At 39.1% G+C, this 25175-nt stretch overlaps 1 long non-coding RNA gene across 2 annotated transcripts in view; it reads right to left on the bottom strand.

Moving 5' to 3' along the window:
- LOC129530474 (uncharacterized) overlaps window positions 1-24641 on the bottom strand; it is a 47053-nt gene extending 22412 nt beyond the window's left edge. For both annotated transcript variants that reach the window (XR_010132437.1, XR_008675841.2), the window contains exons 1-2: window positions 24472-24641; window positions 22115-22217 (exon numbers count right to left, since the gene is read on the bottom strand). This is a non-coding gene — a long non-coding RNA (uncharacterized lncRNA). The remainder of the gene's footprint in view (window positions 1-22114; window positions 22218-24471) is intronic.
- Between the last annotated feature and the right edge of the window lie 534 nt (window positions 24642-25175).

The raw sequence follows: 25175 nt of genomic DNA, 5'->3' as shown, positions 1-25175 counted from the left end.
GACAAATGGAACAGAACAGAGGCCTCAGAAATAACACTGAACATCTAGAATCATCTGATCTTTGATGAACCTGACAAAAAAAAGTAATGGGGAAAGGACTCCCTATTTAATAAATGGTGTTGGAAAACTAGCTAGCCATATGCAAAAAACTGAAACTGGACTTCTTCGTTACTCGTTATACAAAACATAACTGAAAATGAACTATATCAGAGTGAACAGGCAACCTACAGAATGGGAGAAAATTTCTGCAATCTATCCATCTGACAATGGGCTATGTAGAATCTACAAAGAACTTAAACAAATTTACAAGAAAAAAAGAAACAACAACATCGAAAATGGGCAAAGGATTTGAACAGACACTTCTCAAAAGGAGACACTTATGCAGCCAATAAACATATGAAAAAAAGCACATCATCACTGGTTATTAGTCACATGCACATCAAAAACACAATGAGAAACCATCCTACACCAGTTAGAATGGTGATCATTAAAAAAATCAGGAAACAGGAAAGGATGTGGAAAAATAGGAAGACTTATACACTGTTGGTGAGAGTGTAAATTAGTTCAACCATTGTGGAAGACAGTATGGTGATTCCTCAAGGATCCACAATGAGAAATACCATTTGACCCAGCAATCCCATTACTGGGTATATACCCAAAAGATTATAAATTATTCTATTATAAAGATACATGCATACGTATGTTTATTATGGCACTGTTCACAAGAGCAAAAACTTTGAAACAAACCAAATGACCATCAATGATAGACTGAATAAAGAAAACTTGGCACGTACACATCATGGAATACAATGCAGTCATAAAAAGGATGAGTTCATGTCCTTTGCAGGGACATGGATGAAGCTGGAAACCATCATTCTCAGCAAACTAACACAAGAGTAGAAAAGCTAACATCGCATGTTCTCACTCATAATAGGGAATTAAACAAAGAGAACACATGGACACAGGAAGGGGAACATCACACACTGGAGCCTGTCGGGAAGTGAGGGACTATGGGAGGGATAGCATTAGAAGAAATATTCCTGGCCTAGGCCACTATTTCGATTTTCTAAATTTTGTTTCTAAAACATGATATGTTTCAAAAATTGTTATTGGTACGTAATTATATAAATATATAGTTCAGAAAAAAGAATCAACATTAATTATGCTTTTTCCAAAATACTTTATGGTTTTGAGCTCTTCTAGCAGTGACATTTTTGCTGTAGGTAGTTGCTCTATATCTGGTATATTCATCATAGCATCCTTTGTGCCCTTTACACTTATCCTTCAATTTCCCACTCTCCTTAAGTGTAAAAGTTCAAGGCCAGAGCTCCCATATCGTCCCAATATTACTTTTTGAAAAGAAGCTTCTATGTACTGTTTTCTCTGGGTCTTGGTTGGATATAATGCTAAAAGAGCTGAAAAATAATATTTTTTAAAAAAATTCGGTGATGAGATTAAGGTAAATATATTTTATAAATCTAATGTTCAAAATGAGGTCAGCTGAGAAGACAGTGATAGTTGAAGCAGAACCTGAGATCCTGTTTCTCTCAATTGACATATGAACTTAACTACAATTGGGTGAGCAAAGCCAGTTGAGTTTGTAGCACCCCACATGAGAAAAAAGCCAACCATAACCACATTTAGAAGAAAACTTGGTCACATTTTTGCACTACAGAACAGTGCAGTTAGATAAAAATATGTCCATTCCATGATTCTCCTTCGGGAAAGAAAAAAGAGTGAAATGCGTATGCAAGCTTCTGACTTACTGAGTTGTACCGGGGTTATCCAAAGACTGGAAATTGCTTCCTTTAACATTTAGTGTTGACGAGAATAGAGACAGAGTTTAAATGACAGCTTGGGTTAACTGAGAATAAAGATAAATTCTTCTTACAACAACTGAGACTGTAGTGCCTACAACAGTGATGAAAGGAAGAGACTAAAGGCTCCTAAGAGGAAACAGAGGTAAACCTTATTAACAAGAAAATACATACAGTAGTCCAAAGAAGACACATTTTGACAACAGATTGGAGAATCTCCCAGAATGACTACTGTGGTTGAATGTTGCCAATTTTCCCATGTATAAAGCTCTTTCATAAAGGATAAAATAGGTAGTGGTTTCTTAATTGATCAAAACCTTAACAAAACTACAGTATGTAAAAGCAACCAGGAAATATAACCTAATCAAAGGAGAAAAATATATATTCAAGTGAACCTAAAGAAGTGGAGATCTAGGAATTATTTTTTTAACTTAAAATCATTTATTTTTCTTTACTTTTTCATTTTATGCACAGGATCTTACTTTATCTCCTGGGACAGAGTACAGTGGTGGAATCACAGCTCACTGTAACCTCAAATTTCTGAAGTCAAGCAGTCATGCCACTTATGTCTCCTGAGTAAATATGACCACAGTTGTGCACGTTACCACTCCTGTATAGTTTCTTTAAAAAAATTTGTACAAACAGTATGTTGCTGTGTTGCCTCGGTCTCAAACTCCTGGTCTCAGGCAATCCGACTGCTTCAGTCTGAAAGTGCTGGCACAAGCCACCATACCTGGAATTGTTTCTCTTTTAAGAAAAAAGAGCTTTAAATCATTAATAGTAAAATAAAACAAAGAAAGATATTGCGTAACGATAAAGGGTTCAATTCAACAAGAAGACTTAACTATCCTAAATGTAGATGCACCCAACTTTGGGGAACATAGAGTTATACAACAAGTACTGCTAGACCTACAATAAGACTCAAGTAGACACACAATAATAGTAGGGGAATGCAACTCCCCACTAAGTGTTTGACAGATTATCTAGGCAGAAACTTAACAAAGAAATTCTGGAGTTTGATTCGACACTTGATCAATTGAAACTAATAGGCATTTATAGTATACGCGACACATCATCTAAGGAAAGTACGATACATTTTAAAAAAATCAAAATTATGCCAACCATCCTGACAGGCCACAATGGAACAAAGATAAAAATCAATACAAAGAAAATCTCACAAAATCACAAAATGATATTGAAATTAAACAACTTGCTCCTCAATGAATTTTGGATAAACAAAAAATTAAGGCAGAAAATTAAAAAGATTTTGAAATAGAAGAGACACAATATAACAAAATGTCTGGGATGTAGGAAAACCACTGTTAAGAGGAAAGTTGAGAGTGCTAAATACCTGCATCAAAAAGTTAGAATGATTTCAAACTAACAATTTAACATCACACTTAGAGAAAATAGAAAAATAAAAACTAACTAACCCCAAAGCTAGCAGAATGGGAAAAATATTCATAACCTATGAACCTGACAAAATCCAATACTCAGAACCTGTAAGAAACTTAAAGAATTCACAAGGAAAAAACTACACCATGAAAAAGTGGGCAATAACAGACACTGTTCAAAAGAATACATACAAGTGGTCAAATAACATGAAGAAGCTTATCATCACTAACCATCAAGGAAACGTAAATAAAAACCACAGTAAGACACCATCATACACCAGTTAGAATGGCTTTTGTTAAAAAGTAAAATGATAATAGATGTTGATGAGGTTTTAGAGGGAAAAAACCACTTATACACTGTTAATAGGAATGTAAACTAGTTCAGCCACTGTGGAGAACAGCTTGGAGATTTTCCAAATAACTGAGAGTTAAACTGTGATTCAACCCAGCAATTTCACCGCTGGGTATATACCCAAAAGAGAATAAATTATTCTACCAAAATAGCACATGCACTTGTTGGTTCATCGCTGCATTATTTATAATAGGAAAGACATGAATCAACCTAGGTGCCTATTAATGGTAATTTTTTATTTTTTTGAGATGAAGTCTCACTCTGTTGCCCAGGCTGGATTGCAGTGGTACAATCTCAGCTCACTACAACCTCCGCCTCCCAGGTACAAGCAATTCTCCTGCCTCAGCCACCCGAGTAGCTGGGACTATAGGCGCATACCACCAAGCCCAGCCAACTTCTGTATTTCCAGTAGAGACGGGGTTTCATTATGTTGTCCAGGATGGTCTCGATCTCCTGACCTCATGATCCACCCACCTTGGCCTCCCACAGTGCTGGGATTACAAGCGTCAGCCACCGTGTCCAGGCTATTAATGGTAAATTGAATTTTAAAAGTGTCACATGTACAGCAATACTACATAGCAAAAACAAACAAAAAAAAACTTGTCCTTTGCAGCAGTGTTAATACAACTAAAGGCCATTATACAAAGCAAATTAATGCAGAAATAGAAAATGAAGATACTGCATATTCTCACTTATAAATGGAAATTAACACTGGGTACACATGGACATAAAAACAAAAATAATAGACAAATCTTAGAGGGTGGAGAGAGGGAGGGACCAAGAACTGAAAAACTGTCTACTTAGTACTATGCTCCCTACCTGAGTGATGGAATTACTCATAGTTCAAACCTCAGCATTATACAAAATACCCATGGAAAAAACCTGTGTAGGTACCTCCTAAATCTAAAATAAATTTGAAATTCTAAAAAGAGGTCTTACTCTCTCACGCAGACAGGAATACAATACAATGATTATACCTCAATGCAGCCTCAAGTTTCTGGGGAACTCAAGGAATAATCTTACATCAGCCTCCAACTTCCTGAGACTACAGGAACATTCCACAATGCCTGACTAATCTGTGAAAATATTTTTTACCTATAGCTTCTCACAATATTGCCCCGGGTAGTCTCAAACTCCTGGCTTTAAGTAATTGATAGGGTTTGGCTCTGTGTCCCCAATCAAATCTCATCTTAAGTTGTAATAATCCCCACATGTCCTGGGAGGGACCTTGTGGGAGGTAATTGAATCATGCGGGTGGGATTTTCCCATGCTGTTCTCATGATAACAAATAAGTCTCACGTGATCTGATGGTTTTATAAGTGGAGGTTCCCCTGAACAAAGTCTCTTGCTTGTTCTAATAATGGTGAGACCTCCCTAACCATGTGAAACTGTGAGGCCATTAAATCTTTTTTCATGATAAATTATGTAGTCTTGTTTATGTCCTTATTATCAGCATGATAATGGATTAATACAGTCGTCCTCTTGCCTTAGCTTTCAAAGTAGCTGGAGTTACATGCACATGTCACTGTGCCTGGCTAAAACACCTAGCTTAAAGATGCTCAGTCAGCTAAAGAAGAATATAGAAAACTAAACAGAAAAAGAAAACAATGCATGAAGATAATGAGATTATCAAAGAAGTGATTAAAAGTCCAAACTAGAAACAAAGTGTGGAGCTGAAAAGTAAAATACCTGAGTTTAGAGATTCACTAGAAGGTCCAACAACAGGTTTGACCTAGCAGGAAAAAATTCAGCAAGCCTCATAAGAAGTCATTTGAAATTATAGGGTGAGGAGGCTAAAAATAATTTAAAAAATTAAGAGAGCCTAAGGGACTTACAGGATACCATTAAGATGGTCAATATACTCATAATGGGAATTCTAAAATGAAAAGAGAAAAGAGAGCAGCAAAGTTATTTCAAGAAACAAACAGTGACAGAGAACTCAGAATTTGAGGAAGAAAATGACCTAAAATTTAATGAAACTTTACCAACTCTAACTAGTAACAACACACGGAGACCCATGACAAGACACATTATAATCAGAGATTCAAAAGTTAAAACACCGAGAATCTTGAAGTCAGCAAGAAAAAAGTGACTTAGCATGTACAAGTTTACCCCTGCAGGATGACCAGCAGATGTCTCAGCAAAAAACATTACAGGCAAGAGGTTGTAGGATGACATACTCAAAGTGCTGAAAAAATGGCAAGTACCAGCCAAGAACACTGTGTCTGCCAAAACTATCATTTCAAATGAATTAAAAAATAAAAATAAAGAATATTCAAGATCAACAAAAACTGTATAAATTTATACCCACTAGGCCTGTCTTAAAAAATGCTAAATAGTCATTCACATTAAAAAATGAAATAATGATGAGAGCAACACAAAATTATGTAAAATATGACATTTTCTAATAGAGAAAATTATGTACACAATCATAATATTCTTTGTAATTATAATGCAGATGCACAGAATACTTTAATTCTGCTATATATTTGAGATAACAAAGACTTAAAAATGACTATAAATCTGTGCCAATAGATTCACAATACAAAATGATGTAATTTGTGACATCAATAAAACACATAGGGAGCCATAAAGAGGCAGGGTTTTATATGCAATAGTAGTTATTCATGGTAATATCTATAGTAACAACAAAGAAAATACCTACAGTTCTTAGGATTTTGAGACTAGTCTGGGCAACACGGCAAAACCCTGTCTCTATGCAAAATAACAACTGTTAGCCAGGAGTAGTGGTGCACATCTGTGGTCCCAGGTACTCAGAAGGCTGTGGTGGGAGGATTGTTTGAGTTGAGCCTGAGAGGCAGAGCTTGAGTAAGCAGAGATTGTGCCACTGCACTCCAGCCTGGGTGACAGAGTAAGACCCTGTCAAAAAAAAAAAAAAAAAGTAAATACCTATAGTACGCACACACAAAGACATACACACACAGAGAGTAGTGAGAAAAGAATTAAAACATGTCACTACAAAAATCAATAGTACACTAAGAAAGAGAACAATAGAGAAAAACAGGAAAAAAATAGCTACAGGACCGGCCAGGGGCGGTGGCTCACGCTTGTAATCCCAGCAATTTGGGAGGCCGAGGTGGGTGGATCAACGAGGTCAGGAGATCGAGCCCATCCTGGCTAACACGGTGAAACCACGTCTCTACCAAAAAAAAAAAAAAAAAATAGCCGGGCGTGGTGGCAGCCTCCTGCAATCCCAGCTGCTGGGGAATTTGAGACAGGAGAATGGCATGAACCCGGGAGGCGGAGCTTATATTGAGCCAAGATCTCACCACTGCACTCCAACCTGGGCGACAGAGCGAGACTCCGTCTCATAAAAAAAAAAAAAAAAAAAAGCTACAGGACCTAAAACAAAAAAGAAACAAAATGCAATACGAAATAATTCCCTTTTAGTAATTTTTTATATAAATCAATTATGTCAATCAAAAACATACTTTCACTAAATAAATTCATGAAACAAGATTCAACTCTCTGCTTCCTACAAATGACCACATTATGATCTGGAACACATATAACCTGTACATGAAAGAATAATAAAAAATATTAAATGCAAAATCAAATACTGTCATGGTAGACAAAATACATAGTATATCAAAAACTTCCCCGAGACAAGAGGAAAAGGACAATAAAAACAACAACAATAAAAGCAACAACAATAAAGCAACATACAACAATAAAAGCAACAACATTAAAACAACATACAACAATAAAAGCAACAACAGTAACGTATGTGCCTTACATCACAGTTCCCAAATATATGAAGCAACATTTTACAGAATTGAAACATGAAGTAGCCAGCACCTGATAACAGTAAATGACTTTTATATCTGACTTTTAGTAATGTAAATTAAAAAACAAACATAAGATGGATAAGTAAACAGAGGATTTCAACAACACGATAGAACAATTAGACCTAACAGTCACATTTATATCTCTCCACTCAACAGTAGAATCTGCAATACTTTTAATCACACATGCCACAATATTCCAGATAGACCACCTGTTAAGTTAAAAAATGAATCTTAGCAAATTTAAGCAGATGGAATTACAAAATTATTGCTAACTATGATACAATAAAACAAGAAGTTAAAAACACTAGCATGTCAAAGAATAAGTAAAAATTAAACAACAAATTCTCAAACACACTCTTGTTCAAGAGGTTATAGACTTAATATTGTTAACATGTCACTACTACCGAAAGTGGTTTACTGATTCCATGCTCTTTCTTTTCTTTTCTTTCTTTTTATCTTGAGATGAGTTTTTGCTCTTGTTGCCCAAGGTGGAGTGCAATGGTGTGATCTCAGTTCACTGCAACCTCCACCTCCTGGGTTCAAGCAATTCTCCTGCCTCAGCCTCCTGAGTAGCTGGGATTACAGGCAAGTGCCACCACACCTGGCTAATTTTGTATTTTTAGTAGAGACGGGGTTTCTCCATGGCTGGTCTTGAACTCCTGACCTCAGGTGATCCACCGTCCTCAGTCTCCCAAAGTGCTGGGATTACAGGCATGAGCCACCACCCCTAGCTGATTCAATATACTTTCTATTAAAATACAAATGAAACTTTTTGCAGAAGTTTTAAAATATTCCATAATTTTTATGGAATTTCAAATGATTGCAAACAGCCAAATAATATTGGGAAAAAATATAAAGATAGAGGCATCATACTTTCTAATTTCAAAACATAGTACAAAGGTATAGTAATCAAAACAGTTTGGTACTGACATAAAGACAAATGAATGATGAAACAGATGAGAGAGTTCAGACATAAGACCTCATGGGTTTAGTAAACATATTTTTAAAAACTGTTCCAAGAATTCACAATAAGGAAAGAACAGTCTCTTCAACAAACAGTATTGGGAATAATAAAAATTTACAAGGAAAAAATAACAAAGTTAGACCTTACCTTGCACCAATAAAAACAAACTCAAGGCCGGGTGTGGTGGCTCACACCTGTAATCCCAGCACTTTGGGAGGCTGAGACAAGTGAATCACAAGGTCAGGAGATCAAGACCATCCTAGCCAACATGGGGAAACCACGTCTCTACTAAAAATACAAACAAAAATTAGTTGGCGGTGGTAGCACACGCCTATAGTTCCAGACACTCAGGAGGCTGAGGCAGGAGAGTCTCTGGAACCCGGGAGGCAAGAGTTTCAGGGAGCCGAGATCACACCACTGTGCTCCAGCCTAGCGACAGAGAAAGACTCCACCTCATATAAAGAAATAAACTCAAAATAACTAATTTTTGGTAGTTATTAAAATGGAATTTTAAACTTTATTTTTCAGATAGTTTGCTATCAGCATACAGAAAGCTGCTACTCTGTTGATTTTCTGCAGTGTTACAGAATTTGTTTAGTAGTTCTATTAGTTTTTGGTGTAGTGTTTAGAGTTTTTCACATATAAGATTATTTTGTCCACAATCAGAGACCATTTGACTTCATCCTTTCCTATTAGTATGAGTTTATTTCTACCTCTTGCATAATGTCCTTGGCTAGGACTTCCAGTACTATGTTGAATAAGAGGTCTGAAAGTGAGGATGATTTCTCTTGTTCCGGATCTCAGAGAGAAAGCTTTCAGCTTTTCCTTATTCAGTATAATGTTAGCATTGCTTTGTCATAAATGGCCTTTATTGTGTTGAGGAACATAACTTCTATTCCTAATTTGTTGAGAGTTTTCATCATAATCAATGTTGAATTTCATCCAACGTTTCTTCTGCATACGCAAAAGGTACAAAAATGAAAATACTTAATGTGATGGTTAATCCTGGCTGTCAAATTGATTGGATTGGAGGATAGAAAGCATTGATCCTGGGTGTGCCTGTGAGGGTGTTGCCAAATGAGATTAACATTTGAGTCAGTGGGCTGGGAAAGGGAGGCCCACTCTTAATTGGGTGAGCACCATCTAATAAGCTGCCAGTGAATATAAAGCAGAAAGGAAAACGTAAAAAGGAGAGACTGGCCTAATCTCCCAGCCTGCATCTTTCTCTTGTGCTGGACGCTTCCAGCCCTCAAACACCAGACTCCAAGTTCTTCAGCTTTGGGACGTGGACTGCCTCTCCTTGCTCCTAAAACTTGCAGACAACCTATTGTGGGATCTTGTGATCTCTCTAGGGAGCCCGACTAATACACCTAGCAACAAACTTAACTAAAAAGGTACAAGATCTCTACTCTGAAAACGACAAAACATGGATAAAAATATAAAATACAAATGAATAAATGAAAAAATCTTGTGTTTATACACTGGAATAATACTGTTAATATAGCTACCCAAAGTGATCTACAGACGTAACGTGATTTTTATCAAAATATCAATGACATTTTTTCACAGAAATAGAAAAAATATTTTAAATTTATGTTGATCCACAAAAAACTCTGAATAGACAAATAACTTTGAGCAAAATAAAAAAAGCTAAAGGCATCACTTTATCAAACTTCAAAACTTGCTACAAAGCTATAGTAACTAAAACAGCACTGTACTGGCATAAAGACAAACACATAGACTAATGTGCCCAATAAGCCCAGAAGTTCGTTTATGCACCTAAAGCCAACTGATTGTCAACAAATTTGCAAGAACACACTTTAGGGAAAAGCTAATCTCTTCAATAAATGGTGCAGGGCCATTTAAATATTTAAATTCATAAAAATTATACTAGACCCCTGTGCCTTGCCTTATATGAAAATCAACTCAAACTAAAGACTTAAATGTAATGCCATCAATTATGAAACTATTAGAGAAAAACTAAAAAATGCTTTATAACATTGGACGGGGAAAGGATTATTAAAATAACATGTCAAAACATAGGCAACAAAATCAAAAATAAGCAAACAACATTATGTCAAACTAAAATGCCTTTCCATATTAAAAAAACTAAAAGATTGAAGAGACAGCTTAGGCAATGAAAGAAAATGCTTTCAGGCTATACATATGACAAAAGGCTAATATTCAGAATAAATAAGAAACTTTAAAATCTCAAAATAAAATACACTTATAATCTAATTTAAAAAATGCAAAAGATCTTAATAGATGTTCGTCAAAAAGTGATACAAAAATGGCTAACTGGAACAGAAAAAGATGTTCTACATTACTAATCACCAAGGAAATGAAAATCCAAACCACAATGAGGTACCGCCTCACTCCCATTTAGAATGGCTATAATAAAAATAAATAAATAAATAAAACAAGTACTAATGCGGATATAAAATGAGTGAATGTATACATTGTTGGTGGAATTGTAAATTTGTATGGCCACTATAGAAAATACTATGGAGGTTTCTGAAAGAATTTAAAAATAGATCTATTACATGATCCAGCGATTTTACTCCTGCGTGTATATACAAAAGAAAGGATATCACTGTGTCAAAAAGATATTTGCATTTCCATGTTAGTTACAGGTCTAGTTATAATAGCTTATATATGGAATCAATTCAAATGTACAGCAACAGATAAATTGATAAGGAAAATGTACTATATATGCACAGTGAAATACTATTCCGCCATAAGAAAGGAAAAAATTCTGTCAGTTAAAAGAGCATGGATGAAACTTGAGCATACCATGTTAAGTAAAATAAGCCACACAGAGAAACACAAATACTTTATTATCTTATTATCTCACTCATTTGAGGAAGCTGAAAAAAAGGGTTGATATCAGCAAAGAGTACAACAGGGGTTACCAGAGACTGAAGCAGGAGGATGGGAAAAGGCTGCTTCAAAAGCATTGTGTTACAATTAGATAGGAAAAATAAGTTCTTGTTTTTTGTTACACAGCAGAATAATAATAATTAATGAAAAGGTATTGCATATTACAAAATAGCTAAAAGAGACCAGTTGTGGTGGCACATTCCTGCCATCCATACATTTTGGGAGAATGAGGTAGGAGAATCACTTGAAGACAGAAGTTCAAGATGAGCCTGGACAACATAGTGTGACCCCGTCTCTATGAAAAATTAAAACATTAACCAGGAATGGTAGCAGGTTCCTGTAGTCTCAGCTAATTGGGAAGCTGAGGTTAGAAGATTGTTTGAGGTTACAGTGAGCTAGGATTGCACCACTGCACTCCAATCTGTGTGTTAGAGCAAGATCCTGTCTCTAAAAAAAGTTAATACATAAAGATAAAAAAATAGGTAGAGAAGAAGCTTTGGAATGTTCTCACCACAAAAATAACAAATGTATGAGGCAATAAATACACTGAGTACTCTGATTTTTATTGCTATACAAAGTATCTACATAATTGTTTCCCCAAAATATGTACAATTACATGTGTCAATTTTAAAAAATGAAGACTATAATGTAAAATCTATAGCTGTAAAATTCCTAGCACAATACACAAGGGTGAAGCTTCATGACAATTGGTCTCGGCAATAATTTGGGGGACGTAACATCAACGGATCAGACAACAAAAGCAAGGGAATACACATGGTACTAAATCAGTGTGTGAAAAATATCCCAAACAGGCAAAGCAGAACATGGAATAGATATATGCACATTTATGTACACTGTAGTATTACTAACAAACATACTACCTGGAAGCAAATGTACCTTTAAGGATGAGTAGATTCAACAAACAGGGCACGTATATTCACTGGGATAGCATTCAGCCTTAAAAATAAGGAAATCTTGAAAAGTACTACAATAAGGACAAATCTCGAAAACATTCTGTTAAGTAAAACAAGACAGTAAAAAAGGAAAACTGTATAATTACACCTATGTAAAATATTTAGTCAAACTCAAAGAAACCAGGTGCTGTAGTCTCAGCAGTGCACCAAGATGTAACAGTCTCTCGTAGTCTGAGATAGCATCCAAAGTTCTTTGTTCTACTTCTAATGAGATTAAGGAGCGTGAACACAAAGGTGAGGTTAGAGTGAAAGTTTAATAAGCAAGAAAAGAAAGCTCTTTGCCAGCAGAGATAGTTTCTGAACGGGGTGACCTCTGTAAGGCTAGGGTCCAAGGTTTTTATGGACTGGGAAAGGAAGAAAAAGAAATGTGCCTAGTTCACAGACTGTCTTGAAAAAAGTATGGCTCAACTTGGCCCAGGACTTTGGCCCGGGACCAATCAGGAGCTGAAGGGATGATTCATAGACGCTATTTAGATTGGCCCAGGACTTATCAGAAGCTAAGGTGAAATATTGGCCCAGGAGCTTGGCCCAGGAGCAACCAGGGGCTGAAGTAATTATTCACAGAGGTCAGACTTACAGTCCAAATAAAGGAGAGTGTCGACCGGAATGCACCAGAGCCCACTGTGCTTATGCCCACAAAAGGAGAAGAAACTTCTTCCTGGGAGCCCACTGACTGCACAAAGTACAAAGGCGTTTCTTTTTTTCTTTTTCTTTTCTTTCTTTCCTTCATTTTTTTTTTGAGATGTACTTTCTTTTTATTTATTTATTTATTTATTTATTTTGAGATGTAGTTTTGCTCTTGTTGCCCAGGCTGGAGTGCACTGGTGCGATCTCGGCTCACAGCAACCTCCGCCACCTGGGTTTAAGTGATTCTCCTGTCTCAGCCTCCCAAGTAGCTGGAATTACAGGCATGAGGCACCATGCCCGGCTAATTTTGTATTTTTAGTAGAGACGGGGTTTCTCCATGTTGGTCATGCTGGTCTCGAAATCCCGACCTCAGGTTGTCCGCCCACTTCTGCCTCCCAAATTGCTGGAATTACAGGCATGAGCCACCGTGCCTGGCCAAACAAAGGCATTTCTATGCCAGGTCAGTCTTGTTCCCTTATCTCACTGAGCTGGAGGTTTGTACAAGTTTTTATCCAAATGGACCAGAGGTTTTTCTGTCTGTGAAGCCATGGGCAGGTCTCCAAGCACAACATCATGTGATAGTTACCTTGCTAGTGTCTGCAGCTTGATTTTTTCCAGGATTCCTTTTATGTTATGCAGGGATGAGACACTCACCCAAGGGCCAGGGACTTTCCAGGGACCCCTCTCTTGCTATCCAACTAAAGCAAGCTAACTAACTTGTTTCACAATTAATGAGTATTCACTTTTACTCTTGTAAGACAAAAATTATCTGAAACCTATTGCAAAAAAAATAGAACTATACTAACCACTTCTAAACCATATACTTAAAATGTTAGAAATGAAAATGGCATGTTTTTAACTACAATTAGAAATTTAGGACTATCTAAAAGGCACGGTTACAAAATCTTCAAACATCCCCTTCAAATAACAAAGGGTTCTTCTCACATAATTATTTAGATTTAAACTATAAGTTGATTGTGAATTTAAGATTATTTCCCTGACTACTCACCAAGATAGAATAAAATAATCACTAGAAACCAAGAAAAGAGGGAAATTTACAGCACTAATGTCCACATCAAAAAGCTAGAAAGGGCCGGTCATGGTGGCTCATGTCTGTAATTCCAGCACTTTGGGAGGCTGGGGTAGGCAGATCACTTGAGACCAGGTGTTCAGGACCAGCCTGGCCAAAAGCAAAACCATCTCTCTACAAAAAAATACAAAAATTAGCTAGGTGTGGTGATGCACATCTGTAATCCCAGCTACTCAGGAGGCTGAGACAGCAGAAATGCCTTAAAACCGAGAAGTGGAGGTTGCAGTGAGCCGAGATCATGCCACTGTACTCCAGCCTGGGCGACAGAGTGAGACTCTCCCACAAGAAAAAAAAAAAACTTGAAAGATCTAAAGTTAACAGACTAACATCTTGATTAAAAGAACAAGAAAACCAAGTGAAAACAAACCTGAAAGCTAGCAGAAAACAAGAAATAGCCAAGATCAGAGTAGAGCTGAAGGAGATAGAGAGACCGAGAACTCTTCCAAAAAACAAAAAACAAAAAAACAAAACTCAACCAATCCAGAGCTGTTTTTATGAAAAAAAAAAAAGTAATAAACTAGATGGAACACTAGCTAGACAAATAAATAAGAAAAGAAAGAAGAACCAAACACAATTAGAAATAATAAGGGAGATATCATCACTGATCCCATGGAAATAAGAACAACCATCAGAGAATACTATAAACACCTCTATGCTCATAAACCAGAAAATCTAGAAGAAATGGACAATTTCCTTGCAAAATAAACTCTCCACAAGACTGAACCCGGAATAGATCAATAATGTGTTCTGAAATTGAGGCAGTAAGAACTAGCCTACCAAGCAAGCTGAATTTGACCAGAGGTAAAGAGGAGATAGTACATTTTCTCCTAAAACTATCCAAAAAAAATTGAAGACAAATAAGTTCTCTCTAACTCATTCTATCAGGCCAGCATCATCCTGATACCAAAACCTAACATAGATACAACAACAACAACAACAACACATCATGCCAATGACTTTGATGAACCCTGTGCAAAAATCCTCAATAAAATACTGGCAAACCAAATACAGCAGCACATTAAAAAGTGCATCCACCACAATGGAATTGGCTTTGTCCCCAGGATGCAAGGTTGATTCAACATATGCAAATCAACAAATGTGACTCATCACATAAAGAGAACTAAATAAAAAAACCACGATTATCTCAATAGGTGCAGAAAAAGCATCCAATAAAATTCAACATTCCTTCACGTTTAAAATTCTCAATAAACTAGGAACTGAAGAAACATACCTCAAGATAAGAAGAGCCATATACAACAAACCCACAGCCAATATCATACTGAATGTGCAAAAGCTGGAAACATTACCCCTGAAAACCGGCACAAGAAAAGTATGCTCTCTCTCACCACTCCCATTACGACTCCCATTCGGAAAACTTGTCCAGGAAAATCAGGCCAGAGGAAGAAATAAAGAGTATTCAAACAGAAAGAGAGGAAGACAAATTATCTTTGTTTACAGATGACCTGATCATATATCTAGAAAGCCTCTTCGTCTCAGCCCCAAAGCTTCTTAAGGTGATAAGCAACAGTAGCAAAATCTCAGGATATAAAATCAATGTGCAAAAGTAGCTAGCATTCCCATACACAAGCAACAGGCAAGCAAGGAGAAAAATCATGAATGAACTTTCATTCACATTTGCTATAAAGAGAAAAAAATACCAAGGAATACAGCTAAGAAGGAAAGTGAAGGATATCTTCAAGGAGAACTACAAACAACTACTCAGAGGAATCAGAGTGGACACAAAACAGATGGAGAAACATTCCATGCTTATGGAGAGGAAGAATCAGTACCACGAATATGAGCATATTGCCCTAAGTAATTTATAGATTCAATGCTGTTCCTATTGAACTACTGACATTCTTCAGATAATTAGAAAAAAAAAAAAACTTTTAAAATTCATATGGAACCAAAAAAGAGCCCAAATGGCCAAGCCAACCTTAAGAAAAAAAAAAAAAAAAAAGCTGAAAGGGTCATTGCCTAACTTCAAACTATACCAGAAGAGTACAGTAACAAAAACAGCATGGTACTGGTATAGAAACAGACACATAGACAAATGAAACAAAATAAAGAGCATAGAAATAAAGCCAAAAACCTACAACAAACTGATCTTTGACAAAGTCAACAAAAACAAGGCATTAGGGAAAAGTCTCCCTATTCAATAAATGGTGCTAGGATAACTGGCTAGTCATATGCAGAGAATTAAAACTGGAACCCTTCTTAACACCATAGACAAAAATTGACTCAAGATGGATTAAAGACTTGAATGTAAAACCCAAAACTATAAAAACCTTAGAAGAAAACATCTAGAGAATACCATTCAGGATATAGGCATGAGGAAAGATTTGATGACAAAAAGATCAAAAGACATAGCAACAAAAGCAAAAATTGACTAATGGGGTCTAATTAAACTAAAGAGCTTCCGCAGAGCCAAAGAAGCTATCATCAGAGCAGACAACCTAGAGAATGGGAGAAAAATTTTGCAACCTATTCATCTGACAAATGTCTAATACCCAGAATCTACGAGGGACTTAAAATTTACAAGAGAAAAACAAATAACCCCATTAAAAAGTGGTCAAAGGACATGAACAGACATATCTCAAAAGAAGACATACATGTGCCCAACAGACATGGAAAGCTCAACATCACTGATAACTGGATAAATACACATCAAAACAACAATGAGATACCATCTCGCACCAATTACAATGGCTATTAATAAAAAGTAAAAAAGAAATAAAAACAGATGCTGGTGAGGTTGTGGAGAAAAGGGAACAGTTTTACACTGTTGGTGGGATTGTAAATTATTTCAAGCATTGTGGAAGAGAGTGTGGAGATTCCTCAAAGACCTAGAAGCAGAAATACCATTTGACCCAGCAATACTATTACTGGGCATACACCCAAAGGAATATAAATCTATTTTAAATATACATGTATACATATGTTCATTGCAGCAATATTTACAATAGCAACGTCATGTAATCAATCTACATGCCCATCAATGATACACTGGATAAAGAAAATGTGGTACACATACACCATGGAACACTATGAAGCCATAAAATGTAATGAGATCGTGTCCTTTGCAGGGACATGGTTGGAATTTGAAGCCATTACTCCCAGCAAACTAATGCAGGAACAGAAAACCAAACACCACCTATTATTATTCTAACTTATTAGCGGAAGCAGATCAATAAGAACACATGGACACATCAGGAAGAACAACACACACTTGACACCAGTTTCATGGCATGGGGGAGGGGAAGGAGAGCAGCAGGAAGAAGAGCTGCGGATGCTGGCCTTAGTACCTGGGTGTTGAGATGATCTGTGCAGTAAAGCACAATGGCACACGTTTATCTATGTAAGAGTCCTGCATATCCTGCATATGGACCCCTAAACTTAAAATAAAAGTTGAAAAAAAAAGCTTATCACATATGGACCACTGAACTTAAAATAAAACTTGAAAAAACATGAGTATCAGGTGGATTCCCTATGTTAGACCCAAACTGAGGATCCTGAAGCTCCTGCTGGGGGAATTGGGGCTGGGGGCACCCTGGGGAGCTGCTGCCAAGGCCGTCCACCGTCCCTACAGGCCGCCTCCCTTCCCGGCCTGTGATGGAAAGGAGAAGGGGTATGTGAACAGCTGTGGAAGTCAGACTCTCGGGAATTGAATCAGGCCCCAGCCCATGCCCCCCAGCCCAGTCCAGCCAACGTGCCCGCTGTCTTCCCACCCAGCCAGCCGAGCCCTCAGGATTGTTAGATGGAACCAGGCTCCATCATCACCCAGGCATGGAGGGAAGATGCCCTAGTCCTTAGCAAGCAAGGCCTGGTTTCCAAAGTGCTCTCCGAAGAGGCCTCATGTTTGTCACATCTTAGAAGGTACCTTTCTGCTGTTCTTGCACCCAGCATGTTGGCAAGTCAAGTTCCCCCACTGAGTTCTCCACACATAAGGAGGGAGTCAACACCATTGCTAAGTCGGATCAACTCCAGGGTCTCCAGTATCAGTTTTATCAGATCCCAGGGACCTGCCTGCTCCCAGAGGTGACAGAGAAAAATCAAGGAACGATCTGTATGGTCACTGACATGGATGAAACCCTTGTGCATAGCTCCATTAAGCCAATCAGCAATGCTGACTGCCTAGTGACTGTAGAGATTGAGGGGACCATGAGGCCTTATATGGATGAGTTACTGAGATGACTGGAGGAAATGTTTAAATGTGTTTTCTTCATTGCTCTCTTCATTCCAGCCTGAACAAGTATGCAGATCCTATTGAGAGGTGACAGCGTGCTGGCAGTCCTCACAACCCTTGCTTGCTCTCGGGGCCTCCTCTGCCTGGGCTCCTACTTTGGCGGCACTTTAGGAGCCCTTCAGCCTGTCACTGCACTGTGGGAGCCCCTTTCTGGGCTGGCCAAGGCCGGAGCCGGCTCCCTCAGCTTGCGATGAGGTGTGGAGGGAGAGGTGCGTGTGGGAACCGGGGTGGCGTGCAGTGCTTGCAGGCCAGTGTGAGCTTGGCAGACCCCGCAATCGGAGCTGCCGGCTTGCCCCACTGGCCCCAGGCAGTGAGGGGCTTAACACCTCAGCCAGCAGCTGCTGTGCTCAATTTCTCTCTGGGCCTTACCTGCCTTCCCACAGGGCAGGGGTTCGGTCCTGCAGCTTGCCATGCCTGAGCCTCCCCACCATCCGTGGGCTCCTGTGTGCCCAAGCCTCCTGGATGAGTGCCGCCCCCTGCTCCATGGCACCCAGTCCCATCAACCACCCAAGGGCTGAGAAGTGGGGGTGCACAGTGCCAGACTGGCAGGCAGCTACACCTGCAGACCCTGTGGGGGATCCACTGGGTGAAGCCAGCTGGGCTCCTGAGTCTGGTGGGGATGTGGAGAACCTTTGTGTCTAGCTCAGGGATTGTAAATACACCAATCGGCACTGTGTATCTAGCTCAAGGTTTGTAAACACACCAATCAGCACCCTGTGTCTAGCTCAGGGTTTGTGAATGCACCAATCAACACTCTGTATCTAGCTACACTGGCGGGGATGTGGAGAACCTTTGTGTCTAGCTCAGGGATTGTAAACGCACCAATCCGTACCCTGTGAAAAAAGACCACTCAGCTCTAACAATCAGCAAGATGTGGGTGGGGCCAGATAAGAGAATAAAAGCAGGCTGCCCCAGCCAGCAGTGGTAACCCACTCGGGTCCCTTTCCACACTGCGGAAGCTTTGTTCTTTCGCTCTTTGCAATAAATCTTGCTGCTGCTCACTCTTTGGGTCCACAATGCCTTTATGAGCTGTAACACTCACTGTGAAGGTCCACAACTTCACTCCTGAAGCCAGCGAGACCACGAACCCACCTGGAGGAATGAACAACTCCAGACGCGACGCCTTAAGAGCTGTAACACTCACCGCGAACGTCTGCAGCTTCACTCCTGAGCCAGCGAGACCATGAGCCCACCAGAAGGAAGAAACTCTCAACACATCCGAATGTCAGAAGGAAAAAACTCCAGACATGCAGCCTTTAAGAACTGTAACACTCACCGCAAGGGTCTGTGGCTTCTTTCTTGAAGTCAGTGAGAACAAGAACCCACCAATTCCAGACACACTGTGATGGGTGTGCTGGACCAGTGTGGGGTGTTCTGGGGTTGCCTAGCCCATGAATCATGTTTGTTCCACCAGGGCTGCTATGTCAATGACCTCAGCCATCTGGGGAGGGACCTGAGGAAAACTCTCATCCTGGACAACTTGCCTGCTTCTTATGTCTTCCACACAGAGAATGCAGTGCCTGTGCAGTCCTGTTTTGATAACATTCCAGACAGCAGCTGCTGCACCTGATATCAATCTTTGAGGAGATGAGTGGAGCAGAGGGCGTCTACACTAGCCTTGGGCACCAGTGGGCCCTTAGCCTTTCCTGCTTCCCAGCAATGGCCATCGCAGTAGGGGATTTTCCCACACTGGGCCTTTATGATCAGCCTGAAAGAGTGAAGGCTGGAACACCTATCCACATGGGCCTGGAAAGGGTGGGAAGTGATTGAAAAGAGCTTTAGGACAGCTTAGATGCCCAGTGGGTGAATGCCAGACCAAGGATATCCAGAGCTACCTGCCATCAAGTTGTTGGGTTCCCGAGATATGGGTGTGAGAGAAAGAAAGAGAGCATGTGTGTTTTGCGATGAACTGTGGGCCCAACATATAGTGTTTCAGTAGGGGAGAAGCTGAAGGACACAGACTCTTCCCAAGTTAGCTTGTCTCCTCTCCTGTCATCCTATGAGACTCTGAGTTCCATAGGGATGAAGACTGTTGAAGGCTCCACTGCAAACCTGGTCTTTCCTCAGTGCTGCAAGGCCTATGCCAAGGAGAAAGGAAAAGTATGCCTTTGGGTGTTCCAGACACACATCTTTCTGAAATATTTCTCCAGCCAGTTGTCGCAGACAAAAGACGATATTTCTGGGAAGATGGGGACTTATGTCCAGACCAGTACCCAAGCCATCAGGTCTTGTGGCCCAAAGGCTATGCTTACTTAAGTCCAGCCATGTGCCTGGGATGGATACTTTCTGCATCTCCCCAAGACTCACCACTTAGGCATAACCTCAAACCTGTGGGGAAGGAATCTGTCTCCCCGCCCTGCAAGAGGACAAATAACTGATTTCTGTTCTTTCGACTCTGTTTTAAAATTATCTTAAAAAAAAAAAAAAAGCCTATCTGAAACTGAAAAGAAAAAAACAAAAAAAAAAAACAAGGAAAAAGATGTCATACTTACATAAGTGAAAAACATACAGATATATCTATAAGCAACAAACACAGCTAATTCATACTTATACTAAACATCACATTGAGATAAAGTGTACCGAGCTAAAAATTATCTCTCGACTGATGATATCAAGCTTTAAAACAAAAATACAGTTAACTGATCTGAGAAAACATAACCCCCAAGAAAAGAAACACAATAACACGGAATTGAAAATAAGAAGAGAGATTGTCGTGCATAAAATCCTGAATACAACATAGATTTACAATGAAAAATAACCTTTTTTTTTTTTTTTTGAGACAGAGTCTTGCCCTGTCGCCCTGGCTGGAGTGCAGTGGCGCGATCTCGGCTCACTGCAAACTCTGCCCACTGGGTTCACGCCATTCTCCTGCCTCAGCCTCCTGAGTAGCTGGGAATACAGGCGCCTGCCACTATGCCCGGCTAATTTTTTGTATATTTAGTAGAGACGGGGTTTCACCGTGTTAGTCAAGGTTGTCTCGATCTCCTGACTTCGTGATCCACCCACCTTGGCCTCCTAAAGTGCTGGGAATACAGGCATGAGCCACCACAACCAGCCGAAAAATAATTCTTTAGATATCTACAGCATTCAACTGTGTGCACTCATGAAAAGCAGACAATTTAAGTCATTAGAATTTAATAAATTGCAGTAAAATTATACAGAAAATATATTACAATCATTAATAACAGGCTCTAATGAGAGTAATTTAATAAATAATCATTAAAAAGACAGGAGAATTTTCTTATGTTCTCAATATGTTGCTGCTCTTCTTACCACAAAATATAATAAAAACATATGACTGTACTGTAGATTTCAGGAGCTAAAAAAGCCTTATTTTCCAAAAGAACAACATAAATTTTGCAAAATATGATGAGCATTACTGCAGTATAAAGTAAATATCTGGAATTAAAATATACCATCATTTATATACAGACTAAAAAAAAGAATATAAATGTTAATGATTCCTTTCTGCCTACAGTGAGCTTAAAATTACAACCAAAAATTTTAATAAATATGTAGCACCTACAAGACATTTTATTAATAGCTTACATAATGTGGAAATTTGAGCAATTTATTTTAGAATTTTTGAATCTAAAAATCACCAGCTTGACATTCATTTGAGAAAGTGAAACATGAAGGAGAGTAACATAAGCAAGATGACAGAATGGGAGGTTCGGCATCCACATCCCCCACAACAGAATGCAGCTGCCACAGGAAACATAAGTGCATTCATGAAAGCCTTAGAATCCAGTTCAGAGTTTGTGACACCCAGCTGGAGGCAAAGACCAAGGAAGACATCTTTAGAGGGTAAGCACTTGACCAAGTGGCAAGCTTGCCAATCATGGTCCTGGCTTCAAAACAGAATACTACCACATCTTACTGTAGACTTGGCTATGACTCATTTTACTTTGGTCCTGCCACTGCAAATATCTGTGAAAAACAAAAGAGAATTCATACTCACCTGAGACTTAGGTGACAGGCCTGCAGAACTTGGTTCTCTCTATAGTCCCTGAATCAGGCAAAACACACCTTCTTTACTTCTCCAGCCATGGTCTGGAAGAAATCTTCACATTGATATGATGAAATGCTAACTAACAATACGAAAAATACTAAAGTATAAATGTCACTAAATGGCAAATACATACTGAAATTCAGAATACTCTAAATTGTTATCATCTTAAACTAGACTATTAAAATACAGGATGTTTTACATAAGTCTCATGAGAACCACTGGGAAAAAAAATAGTAAAGAAAAAGAGAAAGTAATTAAAGCATACACAAACAACAAAAATTACACATTGGATATGGTGGCTCTTGCTTATAATTCCAACACTTTCGGAGGCCAAGGTGGAAGAATCATAAGCTCCCTGGTTGTTGTGGGACATGTCCAAGTAGTCCAAGCTACTTGGGTGGCTAAGTTGGGAGGATTGCTTGAGCCCAGGAGATTGAGGCTACAGTGAGCTGTGATATGCCACTGAACTTCAGTCTGAGCAAGAAATCATAACTTTGTCTCAACAAAAATGAACAACACCACAGGAAAGACAGAACCAGAAAAAAAGAAGCAAACTTAAAATGGACAGAAAACTACAAATGTACAATAGTAACTGCTTACCTATCACTACGTTACAAATAAAAAGATTAAATTATCTACTAAACAGATACTGCCGTAGACTGAATGTCATCTCTAAAATTTAGGATAAGATAGCCAATGTGATAGAATTAAGAGGCGGAACCTTTAAAAATTAATTAAGCTATAAGCACTCTGCCCTCATGAATAGATTAGTGTTCTTATTATGGGAATGGGCTAATTATAACAAGAATGGATCTGTTATATATTAAAAAAAAAAAGGTCTCTCTCCCTCACATCTTTGGCCATGTTATTATCCAGCAACTAGACCTTCAACAGATACCAGTAATATGTTGTTTTACCTTCCCAGCCTGCAGAATCATGAGTCAAATAAAATTCTGTTCTTTATTAATTAGCAGTCTGTGATATTCTGTTATAACAGCCAAAAGAGACTAAAGCAGACAGAGTGGATAAATGAAACTTTTAAACCTCATAATATGCTGCTTACAGGAGACTCAATTATGAATAAAGAGCATAGTCTAAAAGTGAAAGGATAGAAAATGATATTCCGTGCAAATAATAACCAAAGGAGTGCAATGGTAGTTATGCTTAAATTAGACAAAATAGACTTTCTAGCAATGTCTCTCACAAGCATGAAATGAGTTTACCATACAATAATAATAGACGTTAATTTGTCAAGCAAATATAGCTATATATATTTATGCACCCAAAAGGGAGGCTTCTAAATATAAAAAGCAAATATGGGCAGAACTGTAGGGAGAAGTAGAAAGAAACCCAATAATAGAAAAATTTAATGAAATGTATAATAAAGGACAAATAGTTAATAGCATTGTAAATTGGCAAGGGAAAGCTGTTCTCATGTGTTGCATTTGAGAATGCAGCAAAGAAAGTGGGAACTGATAATTTTACCGCAAGTCTGAGTTAGGCTGAAAAACAGGGTGGTCGATTAGAGGTTCCACTTGCCATATATTAAAAAAACACAGGAGAAAACCAGTCCTCCTCTGGAGTGTTAAAATATTTAAAGATCAGAGAATTAGACTAAAGTGGCTCTAGTGCCCTGTGTTCATAGGTTAAAAAAAAAAAAATCTAAAACCTAACTCAAATACATTTCCTATAAACCATTATCTTAGCCTGAAACAAAATGCACGTTTAACCAATGGCAAACATGCAATTAACCTCTGAATATGTAACCAGGACATTTCCATCTGGATAGTTCAAATAAGGTGACTACATAACTGGAACCAATTCTTGAATTTGGGTTGCTTTCTCATGCATCTTATGAAAGCCTTTACTTTATGCCCCTCGGGTGGACCACAAATCATGGCTGGGTGCTTTCCATTTCACCAATCACTGTTTGTTCAGATAAACTGGTTAACGTTTTAACTTAGACGCCCCTTAATTTTTAACAAGAGAGACTGTGGACCATACGGGCCGCAGCTCCTCCCACGCAAACACCCAGTCGCGGTTTTTCCCTGATGACCCACCTGGCCTCCCTGAACAATCTGGGAAACACTCATGGCTGTGGGCAAAGAGCAGGGCGCTGCCCAGGGACAGGACCGGATGGGCCGGGCCGGACGTGGGGGTCCTCGCTGCTGGCCAAGTGGCCATCTTGCAGCCACAGGGGACTGAGGGCCAAGCTGCGGGAGGCTCGGAGCTAACCGTGGGGAGGCCGGTCCTGCCGGTTTCACAGCCTGCTCTCCCCTCTCGGGATGCCGAACCCGTATACTCACCGTTTCCCAGCTTCCAGGATGTCCTGGTATCTTAACTGTGGGTCCCCAAGGACCTACAGATCACAGGGCAACAGGGTCTGTGAGAGAGTAGCCCGGGGCTCCCAAGGTGGAGGAGGCGAAAGAGGAGATGGATCCCAAGTTCCTGTGCCAACGCCAGCGAGAGACAAAGATCCCGCCAAACGCCGGAAGCCACGCCCTCCTTTCCTGTCCTCTCCAACTGCGCGCCTGATTGGGCGGTTCCCACATCAGTGTCAATGATTGGATAAAACTCCAGGACTCACCCACCCCCACCTGACTCCTGCCCCTACCCCCACTCCCCCTCAGCCTTAGTGCATTTTTGTTAGTTTGTTTTACTTTAAGTTCTGGAATACATGTGCAGAACGTGCAGGTTTGTTACAAAGTTTTACATGTGCCATGGTGGTTTGCTGCTTCTCTCAACCTGACGTCTAGGATTTTAGCCCCACATGCATTAGGTATTTGTCCTAATTTTCTCCCTTCCCTTGACCTCAACCCCCTAACAGGCCCCAGTGTGTGATGTTTTGTTCCCGGTGTCCATGTGTTCTCATTGTTCAACTCCAACATATGAGTGAGAACATATGGTGTTTTGTTTCCTGTTCCCGTGTTAGTTTGCTGAAGAGAATGGTTTCCAGCGTCATTCAAGTCCCTGCAAAGGACATGAACTCATTCTTTTTATGGCTGAATAT

The sequence above is a fragment of the Gorilla gorilla genome, chromosome 22 (assembly GCF_029281585.2).
Source record: "Gorilla gorilla gorilla isolate KB3781 chromosome 22, NHGRI_mGorGor1-v2.1_pri, whole genome shotgun sequence".
Taxonomy (NCBI): Eukaryota; Metazoa; Chordata; class Mammalia; order Primates; family Hominidae; genus Gorilla; species Gorilla gorilla.
The sequence above is the reverse complement of the archived record's forward strand: the minus strand, read 5'-3'. Positions and strand labels throughout refer to the sequence as shown.